Consider the following 15,046-nt stretch of genomic DNA (forward strand, 5'->3'; position numbering starts at 1 on the left):
ATTCGGGAGATGTGCGGAAAGCGCACGCATGCACCAATGTTAACCAATGGTGCGTAAAAGTCAAATAGTTAAAGTTTAAGGACACTTCCGCTGAACCTAGAGGAACAAAACTTAACACACAGACCCTAGAGGTGTGCACCAGTGTGGGAACACCGGCGGAGCAAAGTTACCTCACCCACAGGAAGTGGGTGCACAGGGTCGAAGTGGCGTCGGGTTTTGACACGCAGGCTCTTGGTGCTTGAAGCTGAAAGGGCTGCAGGCAGGGTGAAGACGAAGTGTCCGGTGGAGTCCAAGGGTGGACTCAAGTTGTAGAGTACCTGAAAGCAGAGGGGACAGAGTCTGGGTCACTCAGCAGTGACCAGGGTGGAACCAGGACGGAACCAGGCAATGTCGGGCGCAATCAGGTGGTCGTCGAGGCGCTTCTCTTCGCTGTCACGTGGGCTCTGGGGCATCTGCGACGTCCAGGAGCAGGTCACGATCTGTCCCACGCAGGCTCTCACCGTCGGTGCAGTCGGCTTCCGGTTTGGAGCAAACAAGCCTTGGTAAGAGCAATCCACGCGGGATTGGAAGATGGCGTCTTACTCGGACCAGGAAGGTCAGAGTCGGGGCTCCCTTTCAGGGGAGCTGGTGTGGATCTGGAGCAACCAGAATCACGAGTCTTCTTTTGTAGTTCGTCGGCACAGGGACCACAAGCCAGCTGGCAAGTGACCGGGCCAACGCGTTGAGCCAAATCGTGCCAAAGGGCCCCACGCAGCACTCGTCGAGTGTGGAGGGCTGAACTTCGGCTCAGGAGTAGCTCAGGGTGGGGGCTTCTCAAACCCCGGTGTACAGCTTCGAGGGTCACTCGTGGGCTGCACGGTCAGCGTCTCGTGGTCACTTCAAGATGGCGTGCCCCACGCTTCCGGTCGCCTCCACGGGTCTCAGCTTTGCAGGGACTGTGGATCGGGCTGTTAGAAGCTGGGCAGGCTTGATCTCGTCGATCTCAGTCGCTCGAGTTCCGGCGGGAACTGCAACCAAGTAGACGTCGAGGGCTGGATGGTGCCTGCTGCTGCAGGGTGGTCACTCCTTGACCACAAGGGAGATTCTTCGGGCTTCCACGTTGAGATGGAGGGCGAAGGGTCCAGAATATCGTTTCAAATGTTTCTTCCAGGAAATCTGATGTGCATTGGCACTGCTCCCACTCTTATTCGAATCTGGTGGGCGTGATTACCTGCTAGGTCCCCTCCTATGGGTGGGACCCAGGAAGTGGGTGGATACACCCCCTTCCTTTGATCCAGGCCGCCCTGGCACGAGGGCTGGAGTGCCCCAGAACCGGTTTGGCCGGATTATGCAAGGGGCAGCCTTGTGCGCCCCAGGCAGTGTCTGGTTTCTTTCAAACCTCCCTGCTACAATACACTATCTCCTGTCTGGAGGGCGGTGACACCCTCCTGTGACAGGAAACCCTTTGTCCAGGACCCCCTTGACTGGGTTTCGGTCAGCTCCAGGGGTCCAGACATTTGTCTGTGGCAGAGGCATCCATTTTGTGGATCCTAAGGTCTTTGGAGAAATCAACCGCATTAAAGCAAAGTAACATGTCTTACCCCTCTAGAGGGGTGGAATGCCATCCCCGTCGCCAGAACTGGCGAGGGGATGGTATTCCAAAGCGTATGACACCTTACACGACATGTTTTGATAAAGCCAAACCAAAGTTGCTAAATAACCGCGAGGATTATAAGGCACTTAATAGTATATGGTATGGCATTATCCTGAAACAGCTTAGGGATTTGTTCCCGACGGCTGCAGACAGGCTCAGCTCATGCTAGAGCTCCATCTCACATAAAAACCATGCACCCAGCCTCCAGGATTGGTGAGGCCTGTCTATAGGAGTGGCTCACAGGTTTACATGTGTCCAGATATAGGTTTAGACATAGGTATACTATATCTAAGCAAGGGGTGTGTACACCACCTTACCCCAGCTGAGTGATCAGCCAGTTGTGTCAATTTAAGAACCAGCCAGGGGTGGCAAAAGATATGCTGCAGCCCCTGGTAGGCCTTAGTGGCTCCTGTGCCCTGTGCACCTATAGTGCATTCTACAGGGGCTGACAAGGAGTCCATTTCTGTGAGAAGTTGGCCTGGTAGGGGATGTTTCCAATTCTGGAACCACCTACTACCTGACCAAACAATCCCCTTATGGTGTCTGGTTGTAAGTCAACCTTATTAGACAAGCTATCCTAGTGGTAGCATGGACTAAGCAGCCTAAAGGCTTAACTTAAGAGGTCGTGTTAAGCGAGCTGTTTTACCACATACAATCCTGTAATACCAAATGAAAGGACACCACACAAGTATATATTATAAAAATATATGTGTTTATTACTAAAAACAATCCCCAGTATTCTTTATGAATAAAGGGGCACAAGCGTTAAATCAAAAGCACTGTTTAAACATACAAAGTTGCACAATTATGGATGAGGGAAGGGGGCCACTCAAACCATATACTAAACAAGTGGTATAAGAGAGGCCACTCGAACAGTGGTTAGGCCTAGGGCCTAGGGAATCGCTGGGAGCAGTCAGGACAAGCAATGCTGAAGTCGGGAATGGCCCTCGGGATTCGGGAGATGTGCGGAAAGCGCACGCATGCACCAATGTTAACCAATGGTGCGTAAAAGTCAAATAGTTAAAGTTTAAGGACACTTCCGCTGAACCTAGAGGAACAAAACTTAACACACAGACCCTAGAGGTGTGCACCAGTGTGGGAACACCGGCGGAGCAAAGTTACCTCACCCACAGGAAGTGGGTGCACAGGGTCGAAGTGGCGTCGGGTTTTGACACGCAGGCTCTTGGTGCTTGGAGCTGAAAGGGCTGCAGGCAGGGTGAAGACGAAGTGTCCGGTGGAGTCCAAGGGTGGACTCAAGTTGTAGAGTACCTGAAAGCAGAGGGGACAGAGTCTGGGTCACTCAGCAGTGACCAGGGTGGAACCAGGACGGAACCAGGCAATGTCGGGCGCAATCAGGTGGTCGTCGAGGCGCTTCTCTTCGCTGTCACGTGGGCTCTGGGGCATCTGCGACGTCCAGGAGCAGGTCACGATCTGTCCCACGCAGGCTCTCACCGTCGGTGCAGTCGGCTTCCGGTTTGGAGCAAACAAGCCTTGGTAAGAGCAATCCACGCGGGATTGGAAGATGGCGTCTTACTCGGACCAGGAAGGTCAGAGTCGGGGCTCCCTTTCAGGGGAGCTGGTGTGGATCTAGAGCAACCAGAATCACGAGTCTTCTTTTGTAGTTCGTCGGCACAGGGACCACAAGCCAGCTGGCAAGTGACCGGGCCAACGCGTTGAGCCAAATCGTGCCAAAGGGCCCCACGCAGCACTCGTCGAGTGTGGAGGGCTGAACTTCGGCTCAGGAGTAGCTCAGGGTGGGGGCTTCTCAAACCCCGGTGTACAGCTTCGAGGGTCACTCGTGGGCTGCACGGTCAGCGTCTCGTGGTCACTTCAAGATGGCGTGCCCCACGCTTCCGGTCGCCTCCACGGGTCTCAGCTTTGCAGGGACTGTGGATCGGGCTGTTAGAAGCTGGGCAGGCTTGATCTCGTCGATCTCAGTCGCTCGAGTTCCGGCGGGAACTGCAACTAAGTAGACGTCGAGGGCTGGATGGTGCCTGCTGCTGCAGGGTGGTCACTCCTTGACCACAAGGGAGATTCTTCGGGCTTCCACGTTGAGATGGAGGGCGAAGGGTCCAGAATATCGTTTCAAATGTTTCTTCCAGGAAATCTGATGTGCATTGGCACTGCTCCCACTCTTATTCGAATCTGGTGGGCGTGATTACCTGCTAGGTCCCCTCCTATGGGTGGGACCCAGGAAGTGGGTGGATACACCCCCTTCCTTTGATCCAGGCCGCCCTGGCACGAGGGCTGGAGTGCCCCAGAACCGGTTTGGCCGGATTATGCAAGGGGCAGCCTTGTGCGCCCCAGGCAGTGTCTGGTTTCTTTCAAACCTCCCTGCTACAATACACTATCTCCTGTCTGGAGGGCGGTGACACCCTCCTGTGACAGGAAACCCTTTGTCCAGGACCCCCTTGACTGGGTTTCGGTCAGCTCCAGGGGTCCAGACATTTGTCTGTGGCAGAGGCATCCATTTTGGGGATCTTAAGGCCTTTGGAGAAATCAACCGCATTAAAGTGAAGTAACATGTCTTACCCCTCTAGAGGGGTGGAATGCCATCCCCGTCGCCAGAACTGGCGAGGGGATGGTATTCCAAAGCGTATGACACCTTACACGACATGTTTTGATAAAGCCAAACCAGAGTTGCTAAATAACCGCGAGGATTATAAGGCACTTAATAGTATATGGTATGGCATTATCCTGAAACAGCTTAGGGATTTGTTCCCGACGGCTGCAGACAGGCTCAGCTCATGCTAGAGCTCCATCTCACATAAAAACCAAGCACCCAGCCTCCAGGATTGGTGAGGCCTGTCTATAGGAGTGGCTCACAGGTTTACATGTGTCCAGATATAGGTTTTAGACATAGGTATACTATATCTAAGCAAGGGGTGTGTACACCACCTTACCCCAGCTGAGTGATCAGCCAGTTGTGTCAATTTAAGAACCAGCCAGGGGTGGCAAAAGATATGCTGCAGCCCCTGGTAGGCCTTAGTGGCTCCTGTGCCCTGTGCACCTATAGTGCATTCTACAGGGGCTGACAAGGAGTCCATTTCCAATTGGTATGTGCCTATAGCACATGTGTCATTAATTTAGTGAGAGAACAGCAGGCTGGGGGTCTGATCAGCAGGCCCACAGCCTCAGTAGTCGAAAACCAGTGAAGCAAAAAGCAAAAATTTGGGGTGACCATAGGATAGCAGACCCTACTCTCCTACACAACCCCCCCCCAAACGCAGGGACATTAAACTAACCTTGACCAGATAAGTCTTCATGTTCTAAGTGGAAGTACCTGGAGAGACCATCTGCATTACCATGGTCAGTCCCTGGGCGGTGCTCCACTGTAAAGTCCATCCCCTGTAGGGAAATGGACCACCTGAGCAGTTTGGGATTTTCACCCTTCATCTGATTAAGCCATAAGAGGGGCTTATGGTCTGTTTGCACCAGGAAGTGAGTTCCAAACAAGTAGGACCTCAACTTCTTTAATGCCCAAACCACAGCAAAGGCCTCCCTCTCAATGGCTGACCAACGTTTTTCTCTTGGGGTTAGCCTCCTGCTAATGAAAGCAATTGGCTGGTCTTGACCATCTTGATTAAGTTGTGAGAGTACAGCTCCCACCCCCAACTCAGAAGCATCTGTCTGAACAATGAACTGTTTGGAGTAGTCAGGACTCTTTAGGATAGGTGCAGAGCACATGGCCTTCTTCAGGTCTTCAAATGCCTTCTGACAGCTAACTGTCCACTGAACCTTTTTTGGCATCTTCTTGGATGTCAAGTCATTTAATGGTGTCACTATAGACCCATAGTTTTTCACAAACTTTCTGTAATACCCAGTCAGGCCCAAGAAGGCTCTGACTTGTGTCTGGGTAACTGGAGGAGCCCAGTCCTGTATGGCCTGGATTTTGCTTTCCAGTGGCTGAACCTGGCCTCCACCTACTAGGTGGCCCAGGTATACAACCTTACTCTGCCCTATCTGGCACTTTGTGGCCTTGATAGTTAGGCCTGCCTTTTGCAGGGCCTCCAAAACTTTCTTCAGGTGGATCAGGTGATCCTCCCAGGTGGAGCTAAAGACAGCAATATCATCCAGATAAGCCGCACAAAAGTCATCCAACCCAGTAAGGACTTGGTTCACCAACCTTTGGAAAGTGGCAGGTGCATTCTTCAAACCAAAGGGCATTACCACAAACTGATAATGTCCACTAGGGGTAGAGAATGCTGTTTTGGCTTTTGACTCCTCAGCTAGTCTGATTTGCCAGTAGCCAGCTGTCAGATCAAAGGTGCTCAGAAACTTGGCAGAAGCCAATCTGTCAATGAGCTCATCTGCTCTTGGAATGGGGTGAGCATCTGTCCTAGTGACAGCATTGAGACCCCTGTAATCCACGCAAAACCTCATTTCTCTCTTACCATCTTGGGTATGAGGTTTTGGCACCAGGACTACTGGGCTGGCCCATGGGCTCTCTGATGGCTCAATCACTCCAAGCTCCAACATCTTTTGCACCTCAGCCTTGATGCAATCCCTGACATGATCAGGTTGCCTGTAGATCTTATTCTTGACAGGCAGACTGTCACCAGTGTCCACAACATGGGTACACCAGTCAGTTTGGCTGGGTGTGAGTGAAAACATTTGCCTGTGAGCCTGCAAAACTTGTCTGCAGTCCCTCTGTTGCTGGTCAGTGAGGCTGCCTGCCAAGGCTACTCCATCAACTGAACCATCATCAGGGTTCTGGGAAAGCAGGTCTGGGAGAGGGTCACTCTCTTCCTCCTGTTCCCCATCTGTGGCCATGAGCAAGCTCATGTCCTCCCTGTCTACAAATGCTTTCAAGCGATTCACATGGATTACCCTGTGGGGGCTCCTGGGTGTTCCAAAGTCTACCAAGTAGGTGACTTCCCCTTTCTTCTCAATAATAGGATAGGGTCCACTCCATTTGTCTTGGAGTGCTGCTGGAGCCACTGGCTCCAGTACCCATACCTTCTGTCCTGGTTGGAACTCTACCAGCACAGCCTTTTGGTCATGCCAAGCTTTCTGCAATTCTTGGCTGGCCTCCAGGTTTTTGGATGCTCTTTCCATGTACTCAGCCATCCTGGAGCGGAGACCAAGTACATAGTCCACTATGTCTAGTTTGGGCTTTTTGAGAGGTAACTCCCATCCTTCCTTCACCAAACACAATGGACCTCTCACAGGGTGGCCAAACAAAAGTTCAAAAGGGCTGTAGCCAACCCCCTTCTGTGGGACCTCTCTGTAAGCAAAGAGCAGGCAGGGTAAAAGAATGTCCCATTTCCGCCTGAGCTTCTCTGGTAATCCTTTTATCATGCCTTTAAGGGTCTTGTTAAATCTCTCCACAAGCCCATTGCATTGTGGATGATATGGGGTGGTAAACTTGTAGTTTACTCCACATTCCTTCCACATTGCTTTTAGATAGCTGGACATAAAATTTGTCCCTCTATCTGATAGTACCTCCTTAGGAAAGCCCACTCTTGAGAAAACTGCAATGAGGGCTTTTGCCACCACAGGTGCTGTGGTGGTCCTTAGGGGAATAGCCTCTGGGTACCTGGTGGCATGATCCACTACCACCAGTATGAATCTGTTCCCAGATGCTGTTTGGGGGTCCATTGGACCCACAATATCAATTCCAACTCTCTCAAAGGGGACCCCCACCACAGGTAGTGGTATTAGGGGGGCCTTTGTTGTGCCACCTGACTTACCACTGGCTTGGCAAGTGACACAGGAGCGACAAAACTCCTTGACATCCTCTGACATGTGAGGCCAGTGAAAGTGTGGAACAAGCCTGTCCCACGTCTTGTTCTGGCCTAAGTGTCCTGCAAGGGGAATATCATGGGCCAAGGTAAGGAGGAATCCCCTAAACTGCAGAGGTATCACCAACCTCCTGGTCATGCCAGGCTTGGGGGCTCTAGCCTCTGAGTAAAGGAGTCCCTCATCCCAATACACAGTATGGGTACCTTGGGCATCCCCAGCAGCCTCAGCAGCAGCCTGCTGTCTGAGGGGTTCAAGGGAAGGGCAATCTAATTGAGCCTGCCTCAGGTCTGCCCTTGAGGGTCCCCCTGTCCCCAGAAACTCAACCTGGTCAGGTTCAAGCTCCTCAGAGACAGTCTCCTCTTGGACTGCAGAATCAGTTTCCTCTGAAACCTGATCCTCAACCTGGGGCAAGGTGGAAGGCGAGGCCTTTCCTCTCTTGCTCCTTCTCTTGGGTTGTGGCTGGTCTATTGTCTCAAGATCCACCACTGGTTCAGGAAGGCACTTCTTAGCCTGAGCCCTTGTCATGGCAAGGACATGCTCTGAAATCCCTAGCATTTCTGCATGAGTCCTGTACTCCACTTCTGACCATGCTGAGCTTTCAAGGTCATTGCCTAACAGACAGTCTACTGGTAGGTCTGCACTCACCACAACTTTCTTTAGGCCATCAACCCCTCCCCAGGAGAAGTTCACAACTGCCACACTATGGGAGGTAGTGGAGTTGCTTGCATTGGTTACTAGGTAGCTCTCTCCTAGTACAATCTGTCCAGGGTCCACAAAGCCAGGGGTCACCATGGTGACACTAGCACATGTGTCCCTGTAGGCTTGAGCCAGTTTCTCATTTATTAAGGGAGTCTGCCTGTATTTGCCCAGGTTAGTGGGGCTTACTGCAGTGGGCAACTCAATGTCCACATCATACAGGAGAACTGCCTGTGTAGGGACTCTGACTAGGCCAGATCCTACTTCAATACCCAGGGTCAACCCAGCTACACCCTTGGACTGTGTTCCACCACTGCTTACTGTACTTGGGGTTGCAGTTGCTTTAGGAGCTGTAGTGGTGGGAACTGGATTTGCCTTGGTGCACTCACTGCCCCAGTGTGAAACTGATTTGCAGGTATTACACCAAGGTGTCTTTGGACCTTTGTTCTTCTTCTTCTTGTTACCATTTTGGGAACCACCCTCCTTACTATTAGTTTGGGGGCCTGAAGACTTCTGGTCTTTTTCTTTATCTTTCTGATTCTGATTACCACCCTTCTGGTCTGTTTTCTTCTGGTCACCACCTTGGTTCTGGGGTTTCTGCTTAATCCTTGTTCTGACCCATTTGTCTGCCTTCTTTCCCAATTCTTGGGGAGAGGTCAGATCAGAGTCAATAAGGTATTGATGCAACAGCTGGTTTGTACAGTTATTAAGGATCTGTTCTCTCATCATAAGATTGTACAATCCTGTATAGTCTGAAACTTTACTTCCCTGTAACCAACCCTCCAAAGCCTTAGTGGCACACTCCACAAAATCAGTCCAGTCTTGAGTCTGTGCTTTCTGGGTGTCTCTGAACAACAACCTGTATTGCTCAGTGGTTAGGCCATACCCTTCAATGAGAGCACTCTTCAAAACAGAGTAGTTTTTGGCATCCTCAGGTCTAACTGTGAGGAGCCTGTCTCTCCCTTTCTCAGAAAAGGAGTACCACAAAATTGCAGCCCACTGGTTCTCAGGAACCTGCTGTACCATGCAGGCTCTCTCAAGAGCAGTCATCCATTTGTGGATGTCATCCCCTTCTTTGAAGGGGGGCACAATCTTGGTCAGGTTTCTATTGTCATAGGCCCTGTCTTTTTCTCTTGGAAAATTGCTGCCACCAGTGACATCTAAGCCACTTAATTTCTGCTCTCTTGCCAAGGCAAGTCTAGCTTGAGCCAAGGCTACCTCCTCCCTCTCTATCTGGAGTTTGACAGCCCTCATTCTGGCCCTATGCTCTAACTTTTGAGAAGCACTCATGCCTCTCTGTGATTCTCTGGAGGCACTAGAAAGATGAGAGTCTCCTGAGGGAGATCTCACTCTTCTGTTGCCTGGGAGAATCATTTGTTGGGATCTGGGGAGGTGCTGGCCCTCTCCATTTCCCAGTAGGTCCAAGTTGGCCTGGCTAAGCCTACCAACTGGAACCTGGCTACCCTGATCCTGTACTTCTAAGTCCCCAGCATCTGAGTCCTCATCCAAGTCATCATCATCCTCCTCTTCAGGGGGATCAACTGCAGGGGGGTTCCCTCCAGTTCCTGTATCTAGGGAAGCTGCTTTTGCCCTCTCTAAGTCATCCTGTTCTAGGAGTTCTATCAGGGTCAGGCAGGTGGGGCTTCTGCCCCTTTTTAACCCTCTTGCTTTGCACAAGACAATCAAGTCTCTGCGGGTTAGTTTGTCATATCCAGAAGTTGCCTGGGTAGGGTCAACTGTCACAGGACTAGACCCTGAGGCCTTTCCTGTGTCGGACATGGTTACTAGTGAGGTGTAAGTGGTGCACTTACCTACACTAAGTGTTTTCCTACTGGACCTTGCTAGTGAGTTGTAGTCAGGGGTGTGCTACTCCCTTCAACCTACAACTACTAAGTTCAGTAGAACTTAATATGCTAAGCTTTTGATTTTATATGTACCTAGAGGTACTTGATGTGATCTTTCAATTTGATATAAAGATTGCAATGGTAAAACAACAGCAAGCTCAAATCCGCACCGCTGCTCACCAATGTGAGAAGTTGGCCTGGTAGGGGATGTTTCCAATTCTGGAACCACCTACTACCTGACCAAACAATCCCCTTATGGTGTCTGGTTGTAAGTCAACCTTATTAGACAAGCTATCCTAGTGGTAGCATGGACTAAGCAGCCTAAAGGCTTAACTTAAGAGGTTGTGTTAAGCGAGCTGTTTTACCACATACAATCCTGTAATACCAAATGAAAGGACACCACACAAGTATATATTATAAAAATATATGTGTTTATTACTAAAAACAATCCCCAGTATTCTTTATGAATAAAGGGGCACAAGCGTTAAATCAAAAGCACTGTTTAAACATACAAAGTTGCACAATTATGGATGAGGGAAGGGGGCCACTCAAACCATATACTAAACAAGTGGTATAAGAGAGGCCACTCGAACAGTGGTTAGGCCTAGGGCCTAGGGAATCGCTGGGAGCAGTCAGGACAAGCAATGCTGAAGTCGGGAATGGCCCTCGGGATTCGGGAGATGTGCGGAAAGCGCACGCATGCACCAATGTTAACCAATGGTGCGTAAAAGTCAAATAGTTAAAGTTTAAGGACACTTCCGCTGAACCTAGAGGAACAAAACTTAACACACAGACCCTAGAGGTGTGCACCAGTGTGGGAACACCGGCGGAGCAAAGTTACCTCACCCACAGGAAGTGGGTGCACAGGGTCGAAGTGGCGTCGGGTTTTGACACGCAGGCTCTTGGTGCTTGGAGCTGAAAGGGCTGCAGGCAGGGTGAAGACGAAGTGTCCGGTGGAGTCCAAGGGTGGACTCAAGTTGTAGAGTACCTGAAAGCAGAGGGGACAGAGTCTGGGTCACTCAGCAGTGACCAGGGTGGAACCAGGACGGAACCAGGCAATGTCGGGCGCAATCAGGTGGTCGTCGAGGCGCTTCTCTTCGCTGTCACGTGGGCTCTGGGGCATCTGCGACGTCCAGGAGCAGGTCACGATCTTTCCCACGCAGGCTCTCACCGTCGGTGCAGTCGGCTTCCGGTTTGGAGCAAACAAGCCTTGGTAAGAGCAATCCACGCGGGATTGGAAGATGGCGTCTTACTCGGACCAGGAAGGTCAGAGTCGGGGCTCCCTTTCAGGGGAGCTGGTGTGGATCTGGAGCAACCAGAATCACGAGTCTTCTTTTGTAGTTCGTCGGCACAGGGACCACAAGCCAGCTGGCAAGTGACCGGGCCAACGCGTTGAGCCAAATCGTGCCAAAGGGCCCCACGCAGCACTCGTCGAGTGTGGAGGGCTGAACTTCGGCTCAGGAGTAGCTCAGGGTGGGGGCTTCTCAAACCCCGGTGTACAGCTTCGAGGGTCACTCGTGGGCTGCACGGTCAGCGTCTCGTGGTCACTTCAAGATGGCGTGCCCCACGCTTCCGGTCGCCTCCACGGGTCTCAGCTTTGCAGGGACTGTGGATCGGGCTGTTAGAAGCTGGGCAGGCTTGATCTCGTCGATCTCAGTCGCTCGAGTTCCGGCGGGAACTGCAACTAAGTAGACGTCGAGGGCTGGATGGTGCCTGCTGCTGCAGGGTGGTCACTCCTTGACCACAAGGGAGATTCTTCGGGCTTCCACGTTGAGATGGAGGGCGAAGGGTCCAGAATATCGTTTCAAATGTTTCTTCCAGGAAATCTGATGTGCATTGGCACTGCTCCCACTCTTATTCGAATCTGGTGGGCGTGATTACCTGCTAGGTCCCCTCCTATGGGTGGGACCCAGGAAGTGGGTGGATACACCCCCTTCCTTTGATCCAGGCCGCCCTGGCACGAGGGCTGGAGTGCCCCAGAACCGGTTTGGCCGGATTATGCAAGGGGCAGCCTTGTGCGCCCCAGGCAGTGTCTGGTTTCTTTCAAACCTCCCTGCTACAATACACTATCTCCTGTCTGGAGGGCGGTGACACCCTCCTGTGACAGGAAACCCTTTGTCCAGGACCCCCTTGACTGGGTTTCGGTCAGCTCCAGGGGTCCAGACATTTGTCTGTGGCAGAGGCATCCATTTTGGGGATCTTAAGGCCTTTGGAGAAATCAACCGCATTAAAGTGAAGTAACATGTCTTACCCCTCTAGAGGGGTGGAATGCCATCCCCGTCGCCAGAACTGGCGAGGGGATGGTATTCCAAAGCGTATGACACCTTACACGACATGTTTTGATAAAGCCAAACCAGAGTTGCTAAATAACCGCGAGGATTATAAGGCACTTAATAGTATATGGTATGGCATTATCCTGAAACAGCTTAGGGATTTGTTCCCGACGGCTGCAGACAGGCTCAGCTCATGCTAGAGCTCCATCTCACATAAAAACCAAGCACCCAGCCTCCAGGATTGGTGAGGCCTGTCTATAGGAGTGGCTCACAGGTTTACATGTGTCCAGATATAGGTTTTAGACATAGGTATACTATATCTAAGCAAGGGGTGTGTACACCACCTTACCCCAGCTGAGTGATCAGCCAGTTGTGTCAATTTAAGAACCAGCCAGGGGTGGCAAAAGATATGCTGCAGCCCCTGGTAGGCCTTAGTGGCTCCTGTGCCCTGTGCACCTATAGTGCATTCTACAGGGGCTGACAAGGAGTCCATTTCCAATTGGTATGTGCCTATAGCACATGTGTCATTAATTTAGTGAGAGAACAGCAGGCTGGGGGTCTGATCAGCAGGCCCACAGCCTCAGTAGTCGAAAACCAGTGAAGCAAAAAGCAAAAATTTGGGGTGACCATAGGATAGCAGACCCTACTCTCCTACAATTTCCAATTGGTATGTGCCTATAGCACATGGAATCCATTTTACAGAGAGAGCAGATGGCCTGGGGCCCTGATTAGCAGGGAACCAGGTCAACTAAGTCAAAAAACCAGCTAAACACAGGCAAAAAATCTGGGGTAACCATAGTCAGGTAGCCACCTTCCTACATCCAGTTACCCAGACACAAGTCAGAGCCTTCTTGGGCCTGACTGGGTATTACAGAAAGTTTGTGAAAAACTATGGGTCTATAGTGACACCATTAAATGACTTGACATCCAAGAAGATGCCAAAAAAGGTTCAGTGGACAGTTAGCTGTCAGAAGGCATTTGAAGACCTGAAAAAGGCCATGTGCTCTGCACCTATCCTAAAGAGTCCTGACTACTCCAAACAGTTCATTGTTCAGACAGATGCTTCTGAGTTGGGGGTGGGAGCTGTACTCTCACAACTTAATCAAGATGGTCAAGACCAGCCAATTGCTTTCATTAGCAGGAGGCTAACCCCAAGAGAAAAACGTTGGTCAGCCATTGAGAGGGAGGCCTTTGCTGTGGTTTGGGCATTAAAGAAGTTGAGGTCCTACTTGTTTGGAACTCACTTCCTGGTGCAAACAGACCATAAGCCCCTCTTATGGCTTAATCAGATGAAGGGTGAAAATCCCAAACTGCTCAGGTGGTCCATTTCCCTACAGGGGATGGACTTTACAGTGGAGCACCGCCCAGGGACTGACCATGGTAATGCAGATGGTCTCTCCAGGTACTTCCACTTAGAACATGAAGACTTATCTGGTCAAGGTTAGTTTAATGTCCCTGCGTTTGGGGGGGGTTGTGTAGGAGAGTAGGGTCTGCTATCCTATGGTCACCCCAAATTTTTGCTTTTTGCTTCACTGGTTTTCGACTACTGAGGCTGTGGGCCTGCTGATCAGACCCCCAGCCTGCTGTTCTCTCACTAAATTAATGACACATGTGCTATAGGCACATACCAATTGGAAATGGACTCCTTGTCAGCCCCTGTAGAATGCACTATAGGTGCACAGGGCACAGGAGCCACTAAGGCCTACCAGGGGCTGCAGCATATCTTTTGCCACCCCTGGCTGGTTCTTAAATTGACACAACTGGCTGATCACTCAGCTGGGGTAAGGTGGTGTACACACCCCTTGCTTAGATATAGTATACCTATGTCTAAACCTATATCTGGACACATGTAAACCTGTGAGCCACTCCTATAGGCAGGCCTCCCCAATCCTGGAGGCTGGGTGCATGGTTTTTATGTGAGATGGAGCTCTAGCATGAGCTGAGCCTGTCTGCAGCCGTCGGGAACAAATCCCTAAGCTGTTTCAGGATAATGCCATACCATATACTATTAAGTGCCTTATAATCCTCGCGGTTATTTAGCAACTTTGGTTTGGCTTTATCAAAACATGTCGTGTAAGGTGTCATACGCTTTGGAATACCATCCCCTCGCCAGTTCTGGCGACGGGGATGGCATTCCACCCCTCTAGAGGGGTAAGACATGTTACTTCACTTTAATGCGGTTGATTTCTCCAAAGGCCTTAAGATCCACAAAATGGATGCCTCTGCCACAGACAAATGTCTGGACCCCTGGAGCTGACCGAAACTCAGTCAAGGGGGTCCTGGACAAAGGGTTTCCTGTCACAGGAGGGTGTCACCGCCCTCCAGACAGGAGATAGTGTATTGTAGCAGGGAGGTTTGAAAGAAACCAGACACTGCCTGGGGCGCACAAGGCTGCCCCTTGCATAATCCGGCCAAACCGGTTCTGGGGCACTCCAGCCCTCGTGCCAGGGCGGCCTGGATCAAAGGAAGGGGGTGTATCCACCCACTTCCTGGGTCCCACCCATAGGAGGGGACCTAGCAGGTAATCACGCCCACCAGATTCGAATAAGAGTGGGAGCAGTGCCAATGCACATCAGATTTCCTGGAAGAAACATTTGAAACGATATTCTGGACCCTTCGCCCTCCATCTCAACGTGGAAGCCCGAAGAATCTCCCTTGTGGTCAAGGAGTGACCACCCTGCAGCAGCAGGCACCATCCAGCCCTCGATGTCTACTTAGTTGCAGTTCCCGCCGGAACTCGAGCGACTGAGATCGACGAGATCAAGCCTGCCCAGCTTCTAACAGCCGGATCCACAGTCCCTGCAAAGCTGAAACCCGTGGAGGCGACCGGAAGCGTGGGGCACGCCATCTTGAAT

Source organism: Lissotriton helveticus, assembly GCF_964261635.1.
Source record: "Lissotriton helveticus chromosome 1_1 unlocalized genomic scaffold, aLisHel1.1 SUPER_1_unloc_35, whole genome shotgun sequence".
Classification (NCBI taxonomy): Eukaryota; Metazoa; Chordata; class Amphibia; order Caudata; family Salamandridae; genus Lissotriton; species Lissotriton helveticus.